Below are 20,985 nucleotides of genomic sequence, written 5' to 3'. Positions count from 1 at the left end.
AGGAGCTGTTTACAGGAGTTATTCATTCACCATGAGTTACAGATTTGGCTGGTAAAGCTGTAAGGTAATGTAGTGGAGCTTCAGCATTTACAGCGTTATGTCTTGCCCTGACCATGTCGACCAAAGAAGTGAAGACAAATATGAAGGAGTGACAGAGTTTTCATTTAAGTTTATTCATGTCAGATTATGCCAGTCACAGCTGCCAGACTGTTTTGAAAACATGAAGGGAATGAGAGACTGAAAGTGACATGACTGTGGTGTTGCATCATTGCATGTCTAGGAAAGGTGAGTTTTGAATTCCAGGAAGCCATTTTATGTTACATTAAAATAGCAGTGTCTACAGATTTGAACAAAAGTGGTTTGTTTGTTTGTTCTTGGTTTTTGTTTTTACTTGATAAAAAGAATGTAAAATATCTGATCTATGGTGAAAAAAAAGGGTGATGAGAATATGTTTCAGGAAGAAATACAAATGGAAGGAAATCTCTGACTTTATTTCTGTACATAGGAAGTGGGATCAAGCCCTTTATCTGAAATGTACAAATCTGCACACAAAACAGATGGTAGCAAGCACAAAGAGTGAACAAGTAGGTGTATTGAGATTGTTGAGAACTAGCATTTCATCAAAGACAAGTTGTTAGACAAATTGTACCAAGAGCAGCAGTGGGAGTTTTTCTTTCTGTGGGGTTCAATGAACTAGCAAGAGAAGGATCAAAAATGCCTCTGTCATCCAAGATTCCCGTCTTGGATGGACCATTTTTCACTGGCAAGCAGCTGGTAGAGAAGGGAAGGAGATGAGAAAGCAGTGAACACAGGAATAGGGAAATAAATAAATGGGAAGGTTAGGAAAGGAGAGGAGAGGACTAAAAGAAAGGTGGGAGAGGGGAAAAAGGTGCTTCAAAGGGGAAAAAAAACTAACAGATGGAGCTCCAGTGGAACTGGTCTGCCAAAGTGCCCATGTTTTCTGAAGTTATTTTCATCAACATGCTGAGTTTGCATCTTCTCTTGTGTGGTCCTGACTGCCTTATGAATTGTGTTTTGGGGACTCAGGCTTTCAACAGAGTTCAGTGGAGCCATGGGGATTTACATTAGCTGAGGACCCCTCCCATGAGTTATGAAACATATAATCACTGGGATTTAATTCTGGGAGGTTATTACAATGTAAAAGCATCCTTCAGAGACCTCTGGGAATAAAATAAGATGTTACCACTATTTACAGGGACTATGCTAAAGTATTAGCAGAACTCAGAAAACAGAGCAAGGTCAGATCTGTAGGAGGTGTTTTCTTGCTTAAGCTTGTGGTATGTTGTTGCAAAATTGCATCCAATCTGGTGAGAAGAACACATTTCACTGTAGTGCATGTAGTTACTGCAGAGCAACAAACAGCATAAATCCAGGTGACAAAGCCCTACCGTGGTTAGTGTTCAATACGCACAGTACCCTGTGAGCAGGGTTACTGTACCACATATCAACATCTATGATGCATTAAGTCCTTTTGGGGAAATAAAGGAGCATCTGTCCAACAGGTACAGACGCAAACAGATGTAGGAACCCCCTTTCAGGTCTAGCAAAGCTCTGAGTTCTACGCTTGTTCTCTGCAAGGGCCCCTTTTCTCCCCTGGCCTAGTGGAAATGGCCCTATCCCATTGGTTTAGTGAGACAGTGAATACAGAACAGATGGCAACCAGGGGCCTTGTTTTTCACAACTCTTTATCCTTATGTCTGTTTTTCATTCAGGAGCAGCTTGCACAAACATTGGCCGTGTATTCATTATATTATACAAAAATGATAAGTAAGGACAAATCACAGAAGGGAGAAATTTTGCCTGATTTAAGGCTACTTTTTCATACCAAAGGCACTTAAAATGATAGAATTTAATAAATACTGATGGTTCCATGTGAGCTACTGTCTCCAACTAAATTGTTCTGCCTGGCTGCTGCCCAGGTGTCGTGCATGTGGTGCATGGCAAAGGGAAGGGCTGAGTGCTCAATGAGCCCCAGCTGGCTGCCGTCATTCCTGGGGGTGCAGGAGGGAGCTGAGTTGGGCAGGGGCAGCTGTGCTTGGAGGGATGGGTCATTGCTTTCTCCAGCAGCCGGGTGACCAGTGCTCAGGAGAGTCTCCCTATGGGTGAGCTGAAGTGAGATCTTGTTTCTGAGGGAAGGAGGAAGCTTAGCTGAGAGGAAGCGCTTTGTTTTCTTAGTGCTGGTCTCTGGTTTGGTTATTGGTTTGTATGTCTATGTTTGATTGAGTATGGGCCTACATCACTGTCACATCTCCAATTTTAAGGGCTATCTTGCTTCCTGGAGCTCTTCTAAGCTGGGATGTGGGCAGTGGGCTCAAGGCTTACCTGGAGCTTGGCTGTCCATGCTGCAGGTTGACTTGTTTAGCTCATCTACGTGGCCTGCAGTTACATGACACGGCTCTCACTGGCCTGAAAAGCAGCTATGGTTGCCTGGGTAGATCTTGTTACTGCTGAGCCTGAAGGCTGCTGTGGTGCTTTCACTGAACCAGGAGGAGACTGGGGAGGTGTTGGTCATCCCTTGTGGATGTAGAAAAGTCAAATTTGCTCTGCAAGCAAATTTCACTTTTCTTCTTCTGTCAGAAGCTAGAACTTAAGATGCAAAGAATATTTGTGGCTCTTTGTATGACTGATACAGATTTCATTGTTAATTACTTTTTGATGTCTTTTTGTTATGGAGTCTTTATCATGGGTCTTTTATCAACTTGATTTCCTGAGAGCTGAGCACCCAGACTGTCAAGAAGTCAAGCTATGTTCCTAAAACTCTCTTGTACAATTTGCTTTCTTAAATATTCCACCTGCTTCAGTCATATAATGAAGGGCAGAATGGCTGCTGCACAGTAAAGTATTGGTGCCTCTGGAGAGAGGTCCTGGTTCTCATTCTTTCTTTAAATGTTTATGTGTAGGTAGCTAATTGTGCTTCTAACTGACTTCAACCCTTTCCATCCACCTGCACAGATACAATTTAACTGGTCATTTTAGCTGATCTTTGAGCCCATTCCCCTAAATGCTTCTGTTTGTAGGAAGCTTTAAGTGGTGCAGCTGTCTGGTACCAATTTCTTTAAATTGACATCATTTGTAAATAAAGTCAAGATAAGAGAGGAAATTAGACTCGGAGAAATAAAACACCAGTTGTTGACTTAAGGCAAAAGAAGAGCTAAAAACATATAAAATATTTTAATGAACAAGAAACCACATGTGGGTGGGGAATTGTAGTAAAATGGTAATGCTTAGTACCCAGAACTTGCAAAAAGATACTTGAGTCAACTCCTGAGAAAGAGCAACAAAATGCTCTGCACGGTAGCTGGTGAAGAAGCTGAAATAACAATTTTGCTGACTGTCATATCTCTGGACTTTGCTCTCATTTTTAAGGCTGTGGTGCCCTCTTAGTTGATGAGCATAAGGAGTCTCATTTTTAAACAAACAAAAAAGGGGCTTCAAGGAATAAGATTGACAGCATAGCTCAGGCTGGAAGAGGTGTTGAAAGTTCTCTAGTCTAACCTGCTGCTCAAAGCAGGCTCTGCTTTGAGGTCAGGTACCACAGAACTCTACCAATTCTCCTCATATCTCATGCCAGCAAGTTGTAAAATAAAACTGTAATTTAATTTTTTTTTAAAGAAAGTTTGGTATTTTGGACACAAGTGGAGTCAAGTGCTAGATAATGTTTTGCCAAGGTGCTTGTGAAGACAATGGTTTCACAGCTCTTACTTTTTTTTTTTTTTTAAGACTGCAAATAACTCCATGTTAATATGTAGAAGGAAGACCTAGTGTTTTCAGAAAACTGGAGAAATTGTACAGAAGTGCACATGAGAGAGGCTTCCTTACACTGTTGCATAATCCTGACAAGGTTTGTAATTAGATACCCTGTTTATGCTCATTATTGGGTTATGCATACCAAAAAAGTATACATCTGTGCAAAGAATTTGTAGAGGTTTGAACTGTGAAAATTTAAGTCCTCCAAAATTCTCATCATTCAGGTATCAGGTAGGTAGTATTTCAGGCAGGAAATAGTTTCTGGAAAGTTGTCTTTTCATTTCATATAAATCCTCGAAATGGTGATTCACTAAATAAAAGCGAGTACACAGTGAGTGCACTGAATGGCATGTAAACAAAGTGTTTTTGCAGCCATTTCTGTGAAGCAAAATAGAAATTTATATATTTAAACCCTAGTAAAGCATGCAATAGGAATGTTAAATAGCAAAAAGAGCACTTCAGGGACAAATAGATGATCCATCTAGGCTTGTGATGTGTGTGCTAAGTATACTATCATGTGTCACAGACATTGAAGCAGCTCTATGCTGATTTTTTCCAATCAATGCTTTATCAACATTGTCCTTTTTTGGCTTTGACTGCTGACTCATCTCCTGCTGCTAGACATCAGATTCTGGCAGCTTTTGTATCTTTGCACAAAGGCTGCAGCAGCTTTGATTCCAGTTCCTTGACTATGGCCTGTCATCTCACACAGTCCCTGCAGGATCCAGCCTGAAGGAACTCCTAGAGGAACAGGCAAAATAAACATTTCATCTATTTCATCTAGAAAACATGGTCTATTAATGCAATGCTTTTCCCTCGTGTTTTCTGGAAGGTATATGGCTTCTCCAGATCCTATTTTGGAGTAGATGCTATGTGTTCTTTTTCTCTACCTTCTATTTTTTTTTCCTGTTTAAAAACAGGAGGAAGTACACTCATGTCTTTGTAACAAATATCTTCTTATTGGAGTTGTTGTTACACCTCTCACTGTAGATACAGAAAGAGAAAGGAGCAAAGCAAAACAGCGGGGACTCACAAAGACAAAAAACAAGTGTTTTCTGGGTTGTAAAAACAAATCTGATTAAACTCTAGTGGGCTCCAACCATGCAGGAAAAACTGCAAAAATCCACTACTTGTAGAGGTGGGAAGCCAGAAACTTTAAGTTAGAATTTTCTCTAGTGCAAATTGATCTTATTTTATTAGTATATCTTTAGGTTAAAGTACCGGATTGGGTAGATCTTCACAGCAGAACAACCCACTGATACTCAGTGGCTGAGATACAACAAATACAAATAAAATTATACATTAATTTATAATGATATTTTACTTGTAATAAAATTATAAATGAAATGTTAGAAATGGTTTTAATCCAGAATGTGTCTGTTCTCCTTTTTGTTTAAAAAATAAATGGAAAACTTCTCATAATCTGTTCACTATCCTTCTGTTATTTTAAAATATATCTTGATAACTAAAAAATGGAAAAGGTTTGTTTTTGTTGCTTTTCCGTAAAAATAGATATTTTTTTTTTAAAGATTGATTTGTTATTACTGGTGGCCTGCCTAAAAATTCCCAAACCTGCCTGTAGCAAATCAACCGGAGATATATCCTGGATGCAAAGACAAAGAAAGTCCTGGCTTCAGTTTCTTACTACTCAAATCTGAAGGTACTAGTGAGAGTTCAAACAGTGTAGACATGCTGCTGGTGGAATGCTTCACTCACCACCCAGAGGGGAGAGACTAACCCTTATCTTGAAGATGCAACAGATAATGCAAATGATGCATCATAATCTTCAGAGTAGCTTAGAGATAAGCAAAAAAAAAAAAAAAATTGCAATCAAGAATTAGTTTTACAGATTTACCTTCTTTTCTACTCCATAGCTTACTTGTGATCTCTTGTTTTTGGGGACATTTGTGGTCAGTGTTTTTTTTTCCCTATTTTGGCATTCAGGTCTTAAGATTTGTTTAATTTTGACAGTCAAATTTTACATGACTTAATTACAGAAGCTTCAGTAAACAAAACTTATACCTTATTAACTGGTTCTCCTTGATCTCCTACTCTTGTAATAGTGTTTTAAAACAAATAACCCTAATACTGTCATTATACATAAAAAGGACAGAACTCTGTAGTGATGGTGGCAGTATTAAGTTAAATCTGCAACAGCTGTTCTGTCTCTCTGTGAAGTTACAGGATAAACTAAACTAACCTTCACCCTGAGATTCTTCCACTTATGAAATTCAACCAGCAGCAGCAGAGGTACTGAGGACAGAGAATTGGAGCAATATTACCATATAATTACTCCTTAATAAGTATTAGGTACATTTGGGGTAAAATAGTATGTTTTGATACTTGAATTTTCTTTACTTTTCCTTCCTTTCATCTGATAAAGATCAAATAATGAGAGGGATTGGTTGGTAGCATTGGTTATTTCTTCCCTCACTTTCAGGGAAAAAGTCAAAGCTGAGGTTTTGTTTTGTTTTGTTTTGTTTTTGTCTGTCTGTAATCAGAGAGACTGTCCTTCTCTAATCTGCTTCATGGAGCTGCAGTACCTTTGCAGAAGTAATCATTGGGCACTGTATTCACAATTTACTCTTTGCATGTGGGAGGCTGCAGTAGTTCACCTTTCTCAGAATACCCAAAACATTACAAAATTTTACCTAGCCTCTGGTTTTGATTGCTAATATCGGATAAAATAACCAGCAGAAGTCACAGGAGAAAGGAAAAAAATCAGATAACAGAACACTGATTTAACAAGGATGTGAAAGCCAAAGAGCTGAATCGTGAAAGGCTCTTTGACCTATTAGTTTGAGCGCTGCCAGTACCCTACACTAAGATCTAAATAAAGCCTGTCTGATAGTTAGACATGGCAGTCTGGAAAGGAAAACAGCAAATAAGGAGACTTGAGGAGAATAGGTAAGAATCCTGCCTGGAGAACAAACAAACAAGAAAGAAAATTTTCAAGTACCTGGGTGTTGATTTGAGAGGGTTATAGTGTGTCGAACCAGGGATACTTTTTTCATGTTCTGTTTTCCAGTTCACTACTAGAATCTGTCATACCTTGCTTCTCACCTGTAAACGTCTTTCCACAGGTTCAGATTTCCAGTTTTTTAATTACTGCAGGAAAAATTCCACCAAGGTTGCACAGGTTTGAAGTCCATAACTTCTCAGGACCATTCGTCCCTGCTATGTTGAATAGCTTAGATGGTACACTGTAGCAAAGTGCTGTTGGGGTTGCTTTGTTTTATGAACTAGATAAGTTGCACAGTAGATGAATATTTAGCATGAGTTGACTGTTTTTACACTGCATTAAAACAACATCCTTTTGGAAGATATTATTAGAATGTCCTTTTTAATATTTACCAAAGCAGGATACTATGAAATAATATGAAGAAAGAGTGAAAGTTTTATAAGCTGTCTGTCTTTGTTACAGATTGTAATCTCTTGATTTTATTTTTAAGGGTTTTTCTCATTTGTTCCCTTCTGGAATCATTTGATTGTCATGATAGATGTATCCCAAGCTTCCTTGCTTCATTATTTCCATTGTAACATAGTCAAGAGTGAGTCTCCAGAGACACATATACTCTGGGACAGCTTTTTAAAAATATTGTTAAGACGTCAGCTCTTTTTTTTAAAATAAAATAAAAAAAATCCTTTCTCCTGGCCCAATTCCATGGCAATATTTGCTCTGCAGTACGCTCTGAAGTGTTAGCCTTTGTAGGTGTGAATTTTGGTGCAGTCTCAAGCACTGGAATGAATTAATGTAATATGCATAGTGACGTTCCTTTCATCAGAGTGGGCAGCAGCCTGGAAAAACTGGATGAGTTAGAGGGAAGGCATGTATGGTAGTGTGCTGTACGTCATAGGAAGTTTCTACATATAAGGCCACAGTTCCGGTGGAAGCAGAGTATCTGTAGAAAAACACTGCAAATAAGTAACCCAATGTTGAATCTTTGAGCATTCCCAGATTACATCTGTATGTTGTCCAGCAAACAATTGGCCTACACATTTCCCTGAAATATGGAGATTCTTTTTCTGTGCAGTCATGCCTTGGCTGATAGGAGGCTTCCTGCGAAATCTGTAAATCATCAGTACTGAGATAACAAAAAGAAAACCTAAAAGGATTATTTAAGTTAGCTACGCAGAAATATGCCTTCTCCCAAACAGGACAACTCCCTAGAGCATTAATACGCTTCTATACAATATTACAGCTGTTGTACTGGATCAGAAATAGTGACTGAGGAACTGGCAGGAATAAAAAGTGACTGGTAATGGTTTGACTGCTTGTCGTTCGTAAGTAGCAGCTGTTTCCTTTTCCTTCAGTAATATGTTGTTTTCCAAATAAACTCATTAAACTCCATCTTACTGCTGTCTGATTGTTTTACGGATTCCCTTGCCCCCAAGGGCAGTGCCAACAAACTGACTGGTGCCCAGCTCCAACTCAGTCCTCGGCTGGCAGCAATTGCTGTTCTTCATGCCAGGCTTAGAAGACAGGGATGACCAAACAGTTGTTGCACTCCCCTCTTACCCTGGGGGCAAAACCTGTCTGCTCAGAAATGGTAAAGGCAATGAGATGTCTCAGGGGAAACCTGTGCTGTTGCTTTCTATGTTGTCACTAGAGAAAACTTCAGCCTGCAGTGCTGGTAGTCTAGATCCTTTCATTAGCATTCAATTAAGAGATTACTCATATAAAACAGAAGAAAATATTAGTTGTGAAGTCCTTTGGACCTAAATGTTTTAGTTGAAGCCAAGTGGATGGACTAGCAGTGGAAATACTGTGGTAAATTCTGTGCCACCACATTTGTCACCCCAAATGTCACAGGAATAAGTGTGTTGACAGATGAGCTGCAGAAAATCTTGCTTGGTGGTTTGAGAAATTATTGCCCTAGTGCTCCCACTGCCTGCTGGAGGTTGCTGTTTCTGTAACGGGGTCAGTGGGAGAGAATGATCTATTTCTGCAGCTTGGAGGAGACAGCCAGACTTTGCAACATGAAGGCTGAAGTGTGCTCATGTTCTGTCCCACCACTGGCTATGAAAAGACTACTGAAATGAGGCTGAAGCTTGATCTGCGTGTGCTCATCTGTTTAGGTAGTGTTGTGTCTGGATCAAATGGAATGACACGGCAACAGGAATCCCTTTGGTTTGCTTAGATCTTCTTGCTCTCCTCTTACCTCAGCTGGTATATCTGCATGAGTGCTAGAGCAGTGAAATGCCTGGTATAGCCACAAACTCCCAGTAGGTTTCATATTAGAGAAATTTTCACTGAATGCTGTCTTTGGGTGTAGGCAAAGTAAGCAGATGCCAAGGGTATGAGCCTGCTAGGAGTAGTAGCTGTCACTTGGGTTATAACAACCCCATGCAGTGGTATGGGATTGGGGGATAGTGGCTGGAAGGCTGCCCAGCAGGAAAAGGACCTGGGGTGCTGGTCAGCAGGCAGCTGAACAGGAGCCAGCAGCGTGCCCAGGTGGTCGGGAAGGCCAATGGCATCCTGGCCTGCATCAGAAATAGTGTGGCCAGCAGGACTGGGGAAGTGATTTTCCTCTGGTACGTGCACTGGTGAGACTGCACCTTGAATATTGCTTTTAGTTTTGGGTCCATCACTACAAGAAAGATATTAAGTTGCTCGAGTGCATGCAGAGAAGAGCAATGAAGCTGGCGAAAGGACCAGAAAACAAGAGTTATAAGGAGCGACTGAGGAAAGTGGGGCTACTTAGTCTGGAGAAGAGGAGGCTGAGGGAAGACCTCATCTCTCTCTACACCTACCTGAAAGGAAGCTGCAGCAAGGTGGATGTCAGTCTCTTAGGTGACAAGTGATAGGATGCAAGGAAACAGCCTCAAGTTGTACCAGGGGAGGTTTAGATTGGATATTGAGAAGAATTTCTTCATGGAGAGGGTGGTCAAGCATTGGAATGAGCTGCCCAGGGCAGTGGTATTGTTGTCATCCCTGGAGGTATTAGAGATGTGTGGATGTGGTGCTTAGGAACAAGGTTTAGCAGCAGTTAGGTGGATAGCTGGATTTGGTGATCTTGAAGGTCTTTTCCAACCTAGATGATTTTATGTCTTAAGACTGAGAAACCATTACAGTGATTACTTGGATGTTGGTCATTCTGCATTATGGTCTGATTCAGCAAAGCACTTGTGATTCAAATGGTTCTTCAGCTAGTGCCCAGTCCTGTTTGAATCACTTTGGTTAGTAGTATTAACAAGTTCATTTGTATTCATTTAATATTGTTTAGGTATGATAAGTCAAACACAGCCTTAATTGCTTTTCTGACAATGAGACGAAAATTTAACATTGTATGTTAGTAATACCACTGGTTAAATAGTGTAATTCTTCTCTGGGTAGCACACCCACATCATTTAATGGTTTGATTGGATATTTTATAATGCAACTAGGATTGGAAACAGTCCTCTTGAAACAGAAATCTTACCGAACTTGCTAAAGTATAATTCAATTGGTAGAATTGAATAAGGCTTCAAAGAACTTAAGTGTACGCATGTGGAACAGCTCAAGATGTTGCATGGTCTTAACAAGTAAAATTTTCAACTTACTATTATTACTTATTAACTTATTACTTAACTTACTTATTATTACTTATATTACTCCATTGTTTCAAAATTTCTCTTTCCATATCAACCTGTATTTGAACAAAACATGTTGCTTGATTTACGATTAGGACGTGAAGAGCTACATTTCTACCGAAAATTAGTCTTCAAAATATATTCCTCTTGTTCTCCAGTATCTAATTCTTACAACTTCTGTATTTTGGGAAAGTAACATGATGAATAAAATCTACCAATTTGTCCACCAGGTATCTTTGTGTGTAATTTTGCTTATGTGGAGCTGTTCCATGGAAAGATTCATGGCAGTTTATTAAAATATTGCTTAATAGTACCATGATGCTGTGATGATTCAGGTCTTTCTGTTTGCAGTTAGTAGGATATTCTTTTTAAGTGATAGGTATGATAGCATGACTTACTGAATTCCTGGGTGTGCATTATTATAGCTATGATTTAAAAAAATAAGAAATCCTTTACCTGAGGCTAAAATAATGTTGTGTAGACAGCGTGACCTCAGAAAACCTTTGTTCTAAAAAAATTGACAAGGCAGTGCAGTGTCATCCTCCCCCCCACACCCCCCCTGATTCTGCTTATTATGACTGATTACTGTTAGTCATTAGTGAACAACAAGAAGTTTCCCAATGCATAGTGTAAGCTGTTGAATATGTTGACTCAGCTGTGTTGAATGCATCGTGCTGTGACTTATCCATGTTATATATAAATGTATATTTGGGATTCCTTATGCATGAATAATCATTGATGAACTCCTTGTAACTGAATGGTGTGGCTGTGGAAAGAAAACTTCGCATTCATTGTCTTTAGGACCTGCACTTCACCTGTGAATGACCACATTATAAAAATGTGGTTGTAAATAACAAATTTATTTTTGAAGGCTTTGCTTCTTTATATTCATCAGAGTCCATTTCGCACTGTTTCAGAGCTATACCTTTCCTTATATTGCCTCCTTGCTCCAGAACTGCCTAGTGCGAAGTCAGATAATTAGTAAGGGCTACAGAGAGAGTTTTCATGCTAGCAATGTACACAAGACTCCAGGACCATCACCTTCCCATGTGAGAAAAGCCTTTAAGAGACTCTTAGAAGGCACAGTTCCTAGCTTGTGTGGCAATATGCCTATTAGAAATGGCTGAACTGGTTAGTAGCCATCTATGTCCATATGCCTGCTACTCCAACTAAAGAGGTTCATGCTGTAACAGACCCTGTGTTCAGTTCCCTTCTCTGAACTACCTCACTTGCTGATTTACAGCATGCGGCTTGGTGGCTGGTGACTTCTTCCTCCACTAACTGTGCCAACATCATTTCAGATGGTTGCGATGATGTCTGAAGTGGCTTGTGCCTTTGAATGGCTATTCTTGCCTCTGGGTTGGAACATGTTCAGTCTTACTGTATTGATTGATTTTCTGCCTGTATGATTTACTGAAAGAACTTCTCAAGGTATAGAAAATGCCTAAATTCTTACAAGAACCTCAGTGTATTGGAAAATCTGTTTTTACCACATAGGAAAAAAACGGCCCCTGCTTAGGAAGGCTAGAGAGAGGGGAGGTTGGTTAAAATCACTGAATATTCTGTGACCTGTAGTAAACTGAGGCTGTGATTAATTGTCCAAGTTCTCTCCAATATCCAACTCATCCTTTTTTCTTGCCTAACCAAAACATAAAACTTCTATTTCCCAGAAGTGAAGTGTTCTTTAATCCAGTTATGTGAACAACATTGATTCCATTGGCTTGTTTAAAAAAAAAATAAATAAATTCCAGGAGCAACTAATTAAGGAAGGTCATCAGAGGAGTGGTGCTTTAGCACACGCTCTGGAGAAGTTTCAGTCCTTCCCTCTTTGTGGTTTGGGGCGGCTGGAGGAATCTGGCATGCACATGGTATGGCGCTCAGCCGCGTCTGTCCGACAGAGGTAGTGGGGAGGCCAAGAGAGCCTAGAAAGAATGACAAAGCAGGATGAGTGGACCAAATGTCTGAAAGATGGCTTGCACGTGCTCTCACCATAGGAGAATGTTAGATGCTATCTCATGTCCCGTTACAAATTATTTGTTGCTCTTATGGGAAAGCTTTACAGTACAAGAGCATTCTGGAACTTTGATCTTATTTCTCCTTCACTCCTTTCTTTTTCTCTGAGTTTTGTTCTTGTGTGTTAAGAGCTTTGAGTAAAAGTGAATGCTGTTCTTGTGTCCAGTCTTTTCAAAAGAGTAACGAAAGTCCTATTTGCTTTGGCGTCAACACGCCTGGCCTGCCTTTATTTGAAGTGTTTCACATTTTGCAGCGTAAGGGAGAAATCTTCATTTTGCCAGGATTGTTATTAAAACCACATTTATTTGCGGGACATATGTTGCATACTCTAGGTGGCCTTTTTGAATTGTTAAAATTGTTGGTCTGGGTAGGCAACTGCTTTTGTCCATTTTTTGTATAAGTCCATGAGTTTTGTGAGATTCCTCTTTGAAAAGCATAAAACAGGAAGAGAAGATTCAGATACCTGAGGAAAATGGGAAGGTACTTTCTGTGTTGTACTGTGTTTTGTATTTGGAGGGAACAACTATTTCTCCTTAAATTCACTCATAAGCTCCAGTAACTTGCTGTCAGCTAGCAGATGAGTCTGATTTAGTGCTTGTTTGCATTTGTGACAGTTGTGTAAAAACTAAAGAAGTGCAAATTTTTGCTTGAATGACAGTATAGGTATTCACCCTCTTATACTAGTGTTCCTTTGCTGTATGATCTTAATTATAAGAAAAAGAAAAAATAGGCCTATTGCTGTTTCCCTTTAACCTCTTGGCAGTCTGATCTAAATGCAGACATAAAAGAAGATTTTGATGTGACCAAGAGTGACTGATTCTCCAAATTCCATGGTAGCAAGTGTCCAATAGTTGTTTTTGATTTCCAGACCATGAAGATGTGAACTTTTCTCCAAACTATCATCTGGCACATGCCATATATATGCTATACTGAATGTGCTGGTCGTGCAGTACGATGACAGCCAGAAGTAGGTGTCTGTCATTTCTTCTGTGACTTAGTTATAAGATGGAAATTTTCATACACATGCAGGGCCATTACAAGACACAGTTGAAGGAAATCATCACAACTGACATGATTTTTTTCTACTGTTTTATAAACTTTTAGTTTCTCAGATAACAAACAGCAAGCCTGCTCTCTTACTTGTAAGTCTCTGTTCTTATGTTGTCCCCAGGTTTTTTCCCTTTTTGGGTGAAAATGAAATCTCCTTGATTGCATTGGGAATAAGAGCCTTTTGATAAAACTATTAAAATGATGTATGGCAGACTATTTAAGTGTTATTTCCTTTAGTTATGTAATTGTTTCCTTGCTTTGAAAGGAATTAAACATCTCTGAATAGGTCTTTCAGATTTGGTCATCTTACTTTCCAATAAAAGCAAGAATTTTGCAAAAATCGTTAATATAGATGAATATAAACGTTGAGTAGTATCTTTGCAGAAGGCTCTTCCAGGCAAACAGCGTACCAGTGCCGTCAAATTAAGATGATTCCAGTCTAGAAACATTGCCCAATTTAAATAGTTTAAGCGTTGTGCTTGTGACTAACATGGACAGTTAGGAAGAAGTAAATTATCATAATTTCTCGCTGTTATGCGAGCTTAATCCATGGAAAGGTCTTCTCTAACTATCTCTGTCTGTACCATAACTCACGAACTGGGAAAGTAAGAACATTAATTATAAGTCTTCATGTAGAAGAGACACAAGGAAACGGTTTCATGTGAAGTTATGTTACATCAGTTGTCAGAGCATTCATCGATTAAATGAGCCATGCCTTCTTTTATTCAGTACTTGCTTTGTACACTATGTATTGAGTTTCTGGAGTGCCTGAGAGCTACAAACAGTGCTCCTCAACTAATTGATCTAAAAGGGACTTAAGCATTTCTGAGTAACAGCAGCAGCCTGCTCTGGTGGATTTCAGTATTTCAGTAGTCTTCTAACTTTCCTTAGCGATTCAGATCTAAGATCACTTTACAGCAATCCATATCTGGTGGATGGCTGCCGCTGTTCCTATTCTACAAATGGTACATGGCACTGATGTTAATTGATTCATTCTAGGCCATGCACTAAAAGCCCAACTGTACTCACCTGTGATCGGAGCAGACCGGTTGTGACAGTGTTTGCAGGATCAAATATTCTTTGCCTTTTGCAAGGTGGGTGTGATTTTTGGCAGACCCTACAGCAACTTTAGAACTGAAGACCATTGGCCAAGTTTTCCAGAACTGTAAATCAGTACAGCCTGACTGAGGCCTTAACTGGTGTTTTTCCTTCATTTAGACTGTTACTTTTCTTGCATATATTTCATAGCATGTTATACCCATGACAGTAAGCATGGAACAGCAAAGGTTAGTGTAATGGAGTTGATAGGCCCTCTCCCGTCTGTTCATTGCACAGTTAAGTTGTATTGCATGCGTAGCATCTAGCAGTTTAATATGTTTTGTAGCATCTGGATGTTTGCTCTTTTTTGAGGAATTTCAGGGAAAAGAAGCCCTGACAGTAGGTCTGAAATAAAAGTAAAGAAAGAAGGAAAATCCAAAGTTTTTTTTTTAGCTTTCTTTCCAGGAGCTGGTCAATTAATCTTCCTATCAAATTCAGACTTATTTTTAAACTTGTGGTTTCTTGTCTGCATCCCACTCCGCAAAAGGAATTTAATCTGCCCACGTCTCACTTATATTTAGAGACATGGATCTTAACCAGCAACCCTTTTCTGTTTTTTTTTTTTTTTTTTTTTTTTTTTGATGGTGAGGCAAGTGGGCTAAAAGGTCGTTTGTCCTTTCTCCTCTTGTGTTTTGAGGGGAGTTAATCCCCAATATAAAGTTGAAGTTTTGGCCATCGTCTCTTTGTCCCGCTACTTTCTAATTACTTGTTGCTTGGGGGTAATTATCTTACTAATTAATGTATTTATTCAGAAGAGGTCTGGGATGGAAGATTTCCATGTGAAGGGAAGCTTAAGAGAGAGAGAAGTCTCCTGTTCTGCTTCCTTAACTTATTCCACTTTTTCTACATTAGTATCCAAAAGCAGCTTCTGTCATAAGTCAAAGGGCAAATTCCCCTTGCTGCAAAACATTTTGCAGTCTGTGTTCCAAACGTGCTCAGCAGCATTTTGACAGACAAATTGCAGAGGAGTGAGAAAGCTGGGAGAAACAGTAAATGCTGGGGGTGGTGGGGAATTTCCAGCATGGAGACTGTTTTGCCTTTAGTCCTGGAAAGGAGTTTTACTCTTTTGGAGTATAAATAAGAGGCAGTATTTGAACCTAGACTGAGTAGCAATATAGGAGGTGGCTATTATATAGATTTAAAAAAAGATATGAAAAGATAGTCCTCATAAAGTGATTACTCTGGGTGGCTAGATAGTTTAAAAACATAACAGTGATATATATTTGAATAACATAGTACCTAACATTTTTAGTTATTTATATGAATACAATCACCTTAGAATTTGGTTCTATAATACGGTAGATGTGTTGCATATGAATGTTCAAAGTTTAATTTTAATCATACACAGATTGAAAATGGGTAATACGGCCTGCCTGTCTTACAAAGATGTACAAGAAAATTGAGGTCAAAAAGGACCTAATGAGGTTTCTATTCCAACCTTCTGCTCAAAGTAGGGTCAACTATGGGGTCAGTAACAAAGTTTCTCAAAGCTTCATCCATTTTTGTCTGCAGCCTTGGAGGCTTTGAAGACAGTGCAGCCTCTCTGGATAACCAGCTTTTCCAGGTCCTTGTTTTTGTTGAATTATATTTCTTCCTCTTTCCCTATGCAGGGCATAAATTATTCCTTTTGCTTATTTAAAACTTTCTTTTTTTTTTTTTTTTGACTTAATGGCTATTTAGGTCATTCCTGCTTCATTGCTTGTTTTTGGCCTACAAATTGTCTCATGTATGCTGATATTCTTAAGTATGAGCTACTGTGCTCTCTCTTCCACTCTATGGTGAATGTATTGGGGGGAGGGCTGGGTGTGAGATCTATTGTCTGATACTTGGCTTACAGACCGTGATCTCTTCTAAGAATGTACATGACAATAAATTGCTATACTCACTTCTGGATTCTCCCATTGGCAGAAATGGTTTTAGGGCAGTTCAGAAAGATTTCGCTTGTCCTTTTACTCAGTCTGCAGGATGCAAACAAGTCGTCTGTCCCTTGCCTCCCATTTTTCAACAGCCTGGGCATGGACTTACGGATAGATATTGCAGATGTCTCACATTCTGAACTGGCCAGCAGTAATGTAAAAGCTTTTCATGGGAATTGAATAATGGCTCAACTTGATCAGCCTGTGAACAAGCCTTTCATGAGTCTCTTCATGGGGATCATAGATGTAATGGCATATAATAAACCCTACCTAACTGTGATCTTGGACTGTCTTTCTGATCCTGCTGGAAGTAGAAGGCAGCAAGTGCACCCTGGCTCATCAAGTCACCTTACACTCTACAAAGATTCCTCTAAGGCCTGGAGTCACCTTCATTAGGAACTCAAATAGTCAGCTCTAAAGATGTCATTACATCACATTTCCCCACACCCATCTTCTTCACCTTTCATGGTGTCTACATCTGGGTCCAACTCCTTTCTGTTTTTTTGCCTTTGCCATACTTCATTTTTCCAAGTCAACACTCTACGCTGGAAAGAACTGTGAGGTTCTAATGACTGAAATATGGAGAAAATCTGGGCTAGGGAGAAAAAAAGTTAGCTGTGATTTTTTTCTCTTGGTGCCCTTGTTTTCTCTGCAAGTGTCTCATTCTCAGAATGACAGTGGGTTCATGCCAGAGATCCAAAAGTTAGCAGTGCCACTTTTTGCTCTGTTTAGAGTTTTCATGATTTAGGCAGTGCTATGTGATATCATGTGGAGCTTACCAGAACTCCAGTGAATGCAGAGGATTAACTCCAGGGACATGTAGTAAGGAATTTCATTGCAACTCCTGTGACTGCCTTGCATAATGCTGGGTGAAACCTTGTTCCTGTGAAGGGTCCTTCATCACACAAGAGCTTTGTCTAGTGAGTGAGCAGGCTTGGGAATCTCTTCTAATTTGTCTGTATTATCTGTTGTTGGGAGGCTTAAATGTACTACAACAGTAAACTTTTTGCCTTTGCTGAAAAGACTTTAAACATACAGAAACTGGAAAAGATTGGGAGCAAAAGAGGTATACCTTATTCATATAACGTATACATATGAAATTGTGCAAGCTCAGGTTTCATGAGAGACTTGGCCTGGAATAAGCTAGCTTATAATTATTATATATAAGCAAACAACTGAGCATTTTGCTGATGTTATGAACTTGCCTGACTTGATCTAATATGCTGTATTTTAGTTATTTTTCTGTAACTTAAAAGGACATGCATTTTTCAGTGAAGTTGTCATTCATAAACCTTGTGACTTTACAAGCCATTCCCTATTTTTGGCTAAGGGTTGTGTGGAGGGTGGATGACACATCAGAACTTGATCTACCCTGTACATTCTGTACTCGGAACAAAAACTGCAAAAACTTTCTCTGACATCGGTTTAAGCTACTCCAAGCAGCTATCAACATGATCAAATAGTAATATGGATACTCCCTTTTGAACCATCTAAGTGTTACAGATTGAACTAATGTATTTTAAACAAATACTGCACAATGAAGATGTGGAAAGGCTTTTGATTTGGGATCCCCAGACACGCACCTTACCTTTGTCCATGAATGCTGGCTTGAAGATTCTGGAAGTGTTACTTACGTTGCTCCATTTCTTCTTTTGGAGTGGGAGAGAAGTTGACTTCAAACTGAGTAGCTGAGAACAACCTTTTGGATTTAGTTTGAAATTATTAAGCTCGACTCTTCAAGCACCACAGTCTACAATATGAAACAGCTGCATTTCAGCTGGCATTTTTGACCAACTTTACCAGCAAGAACATAGACTTCTTCCCCTTAAGGATGGCCTTTCTTTAGGATTGCACCAGCACTGAAAAGAACCTTGTTCAATAGGAGGGTAGGAGTGACTTGCTATAGTATGTAGCCTATGGAAGCTTGGTTTGCTGCTGCCTGTAAAACACAGATTTGTGGAAAAAATGCTTTTCCTACTTTTAAACTGTGTTAATATTTTGTTAGGAGGTTTAGTAGCACTTGTGTTTTAACTGCATTTTGATGTTACAGCATAAATCAGACAATTGCAAGAAGAGCAATTCCTGGCTGTTCTCCAACATAAAAGGACATTTCTGAGAAACTCTTGTTTCTATCTTCTAGACTGTGTGGAGGGCATTCACCCTTGTTACCTGGGTAAAATACAGGAAATTTGGTTCGGATACTGCAAGGGAAAAAGGAGTGTCCAAGAAGCAAAGTGAAGTATCTCTTTGAGTCATAGAGTCATACCCCTGTAGTCTACATGCTGGAAAAGGAGATTTGCAGTTTGCTTGCTGAATCAGCGGACCTTTGGTGCTATAGCAGCACTGGACTCCTGTGACTTGTATGAAGGCCTCCGAGTCTTCAGTTCTCCTTTTGGAGAACCTATTACCGAGCATCTTGGTAAAGTGACTAAAACAGTGTTAACAAAGTACTAAGAAAGATAATAGTAGTGAAAAAGGAGACCAAAGTTTAATTCATCCAGTCTTTGGGATTCCTGGCAAAATACACGCCCTGAATTTATAAATTAGTTAGGACTTTTCTTTTTCATTTCTGATTTTAGCATGATCAGATTGTGTTTAATCTGGATTTGACAAAATAAGTAAATCACAACTTCAGAACACGTAGTGCCACACCGTGAAAATGTCTTTACAGTTTTTTGAAAGAGTTAAACAAGAGGTTGAAAAGAACTGATCACAGACATCTGGCCCCTCCTTGAGATACAGAATCCTAAGCATGTAATATTCATAATAAGAGAATAATTTAGGACTGTACCTGTATCAGTTGTGAATTTGGGTAAGGAAAAAGATATTCTACCAAGGTTGTATAAATTGCTACTAAGTACAAAGTACTATGAACAAATTGGCTTGCAAAAGGTAAGGAGCAGCTCAGATTTTCCTTTCCATCTTAGTCTAGTCTCTTGATCTAAAGAGAACTAAATGTTTTTTTTTTTTTTTTTTTTTGCTTTTTGCTTTACTCCAGTTTCCTCCTTTCCGGGAATGCCCTGTACTGAATTAAGTATTCAACAGGAAAGAAGTAAACTTTTGCAGTGAATTCAGACAAATTTGTATGGAAATTATTTCAAAAATCTAGAAAATAGAACGGACATTAAACATCTAGAATTAACTAGATAAACTTCTGAATCCTTCCTTCAGTCTCTCACTTTATGAAGAGATCACATTTTTTTTTAAAGGCAGACCTTTTCCAGGCTTTTTTCTTTAAGAGCTGGTTTTAAAAAAAAAAAGGCAAATTAATATGACCAATGGCTGAAACACTGTGAGAAAGGTGAAACACTGTAAGAAAGGTTTTTCTTTCATCACTGATGATGGCAATACAATCCCAAACCAAATCTTTTTCAGTGTTCTACAAATTCTGGACCTGTTGAATTTTCTAGTTTTTGAGGTCTAGAAAATTCTGATAACTACCTGCTTGTTATCAGTGAAAACTCTTTGAAATACTTTACTCATGGTGATTTTTGTTCAATCCATGGTGACTGTTAAGCTCAACAAGGAGAGTATGAATAATGCAGGTTTGAACGTGTCTTTTTTTTTTTGAATTTGTGTGTAGTTGTTTCTGAATACATTCATTCTTTTCTGATAACCACTCTATAAACTTCTGAAAGCATCTGTTCTTTTTGATGCTGCTTACAGATGGTGATCTGTATACTTGTTGCTGTCTACCTTCTCCTTCAAGTCATTTTTTAATTATTCACATTACAACTTTACACTATTCTCCATTCACTTGCTTTAAATCACTCTCAGAAATGAGAACTATTTCTGACATTTGGTCTCTTGGCAAAAAATCTCTTCCCCATTGCTTTTGAATGCAAATAATGGTTCACATGGCTGTCTTCATTTAAAGTTATCTTCAACTTCTCAAAACATATGAACATCTCTCATAATCGTTCTATAGCATCAGTCACAGCTACACTTTTCTATAACTTGTCATTATTTGTTTCTGTAGAGTTTGCTTAGGAAACTCAAGGCACTTTTTTATTCTGCCTCTCTAAAGGTAGGTCTTGCATAGTGTTTAAAAAACAACAAAACAAACAGAAAAAATACACCTCTAAGCAAAGTGATAGATTTAAGAACAAAACATTTTCATGTTACAACATGAATCATCTGTGTGGGGCTAAATATACCTCCAAATTTGCTATGACAAAGGTTGAGCAGGCACTAAAGGGCAATTTGAACCTCTGGTTCTTGTAGTCTCTCTGGAAGTGTTCATCTACAACATGTATTGATGACTTTAAGAAAATTTGTGGGGAAGAAGTTGTGGCACAAAACACCTTCCTTACATGTTTGTTTTCTAGGCTACAGTCTTGCAAACACAAATCTGCAGGGCTACTTATGTCGTATAACTCATATTTTTCATCTCGATTTGTAGTTATGATAGGCAAAATTGCTGCCATTGGTATTTCAGTTACTTAAGTGTCTTGGGAAGAACTTTAGGTCTCATAGGAGACAGACCAAGCTTTGGTCTCAGAACTGATGTAAGTTAATATTCACCTGCAATAAATAATGCAGAAAGTAGCACTTAATTGTTTTTGAG

At 38.8% G+C, this 20,985-nt stretch overlaps 1 long non-coding RNA gene across 1 annotated transcript in view; it reads left to right on the top strand.

The window, feature by feature from the left end:
- The first annotated feature begins 208 nt into the window (after window positions 1-208).
- LOC308196395 overlaps window positions 209-20,985 on the top strand; it is a 115,592-nt gene continuing 94,815 nt past the window's right edge. The window contains exon 1 of the long non-coding RNA XR_013952181.1: window positions 209-2,123. This is a non-coding gene — a long non-coding RNA (uncharacterized lncRNA). The remainder of the gene's footprint in view (window positions 2,124-20,985) is intronic.

Source organism: Anser brachyrhynchus, assembly GCF_964034855.1.
Source record: "Anser brachyrhynchus genome assembly, chromosome: 5".
NCBI lineage: Eukaryota > Metazoa > Chordata > Aves > Anseriformes > Anatidae > Anser > Anser brachyrhynchus.
The sequence above is the reverse complement of the archived record's forward strand: the minus strand, read 5'-3'. Positions and strand labels throughout refer to the sequence as shown.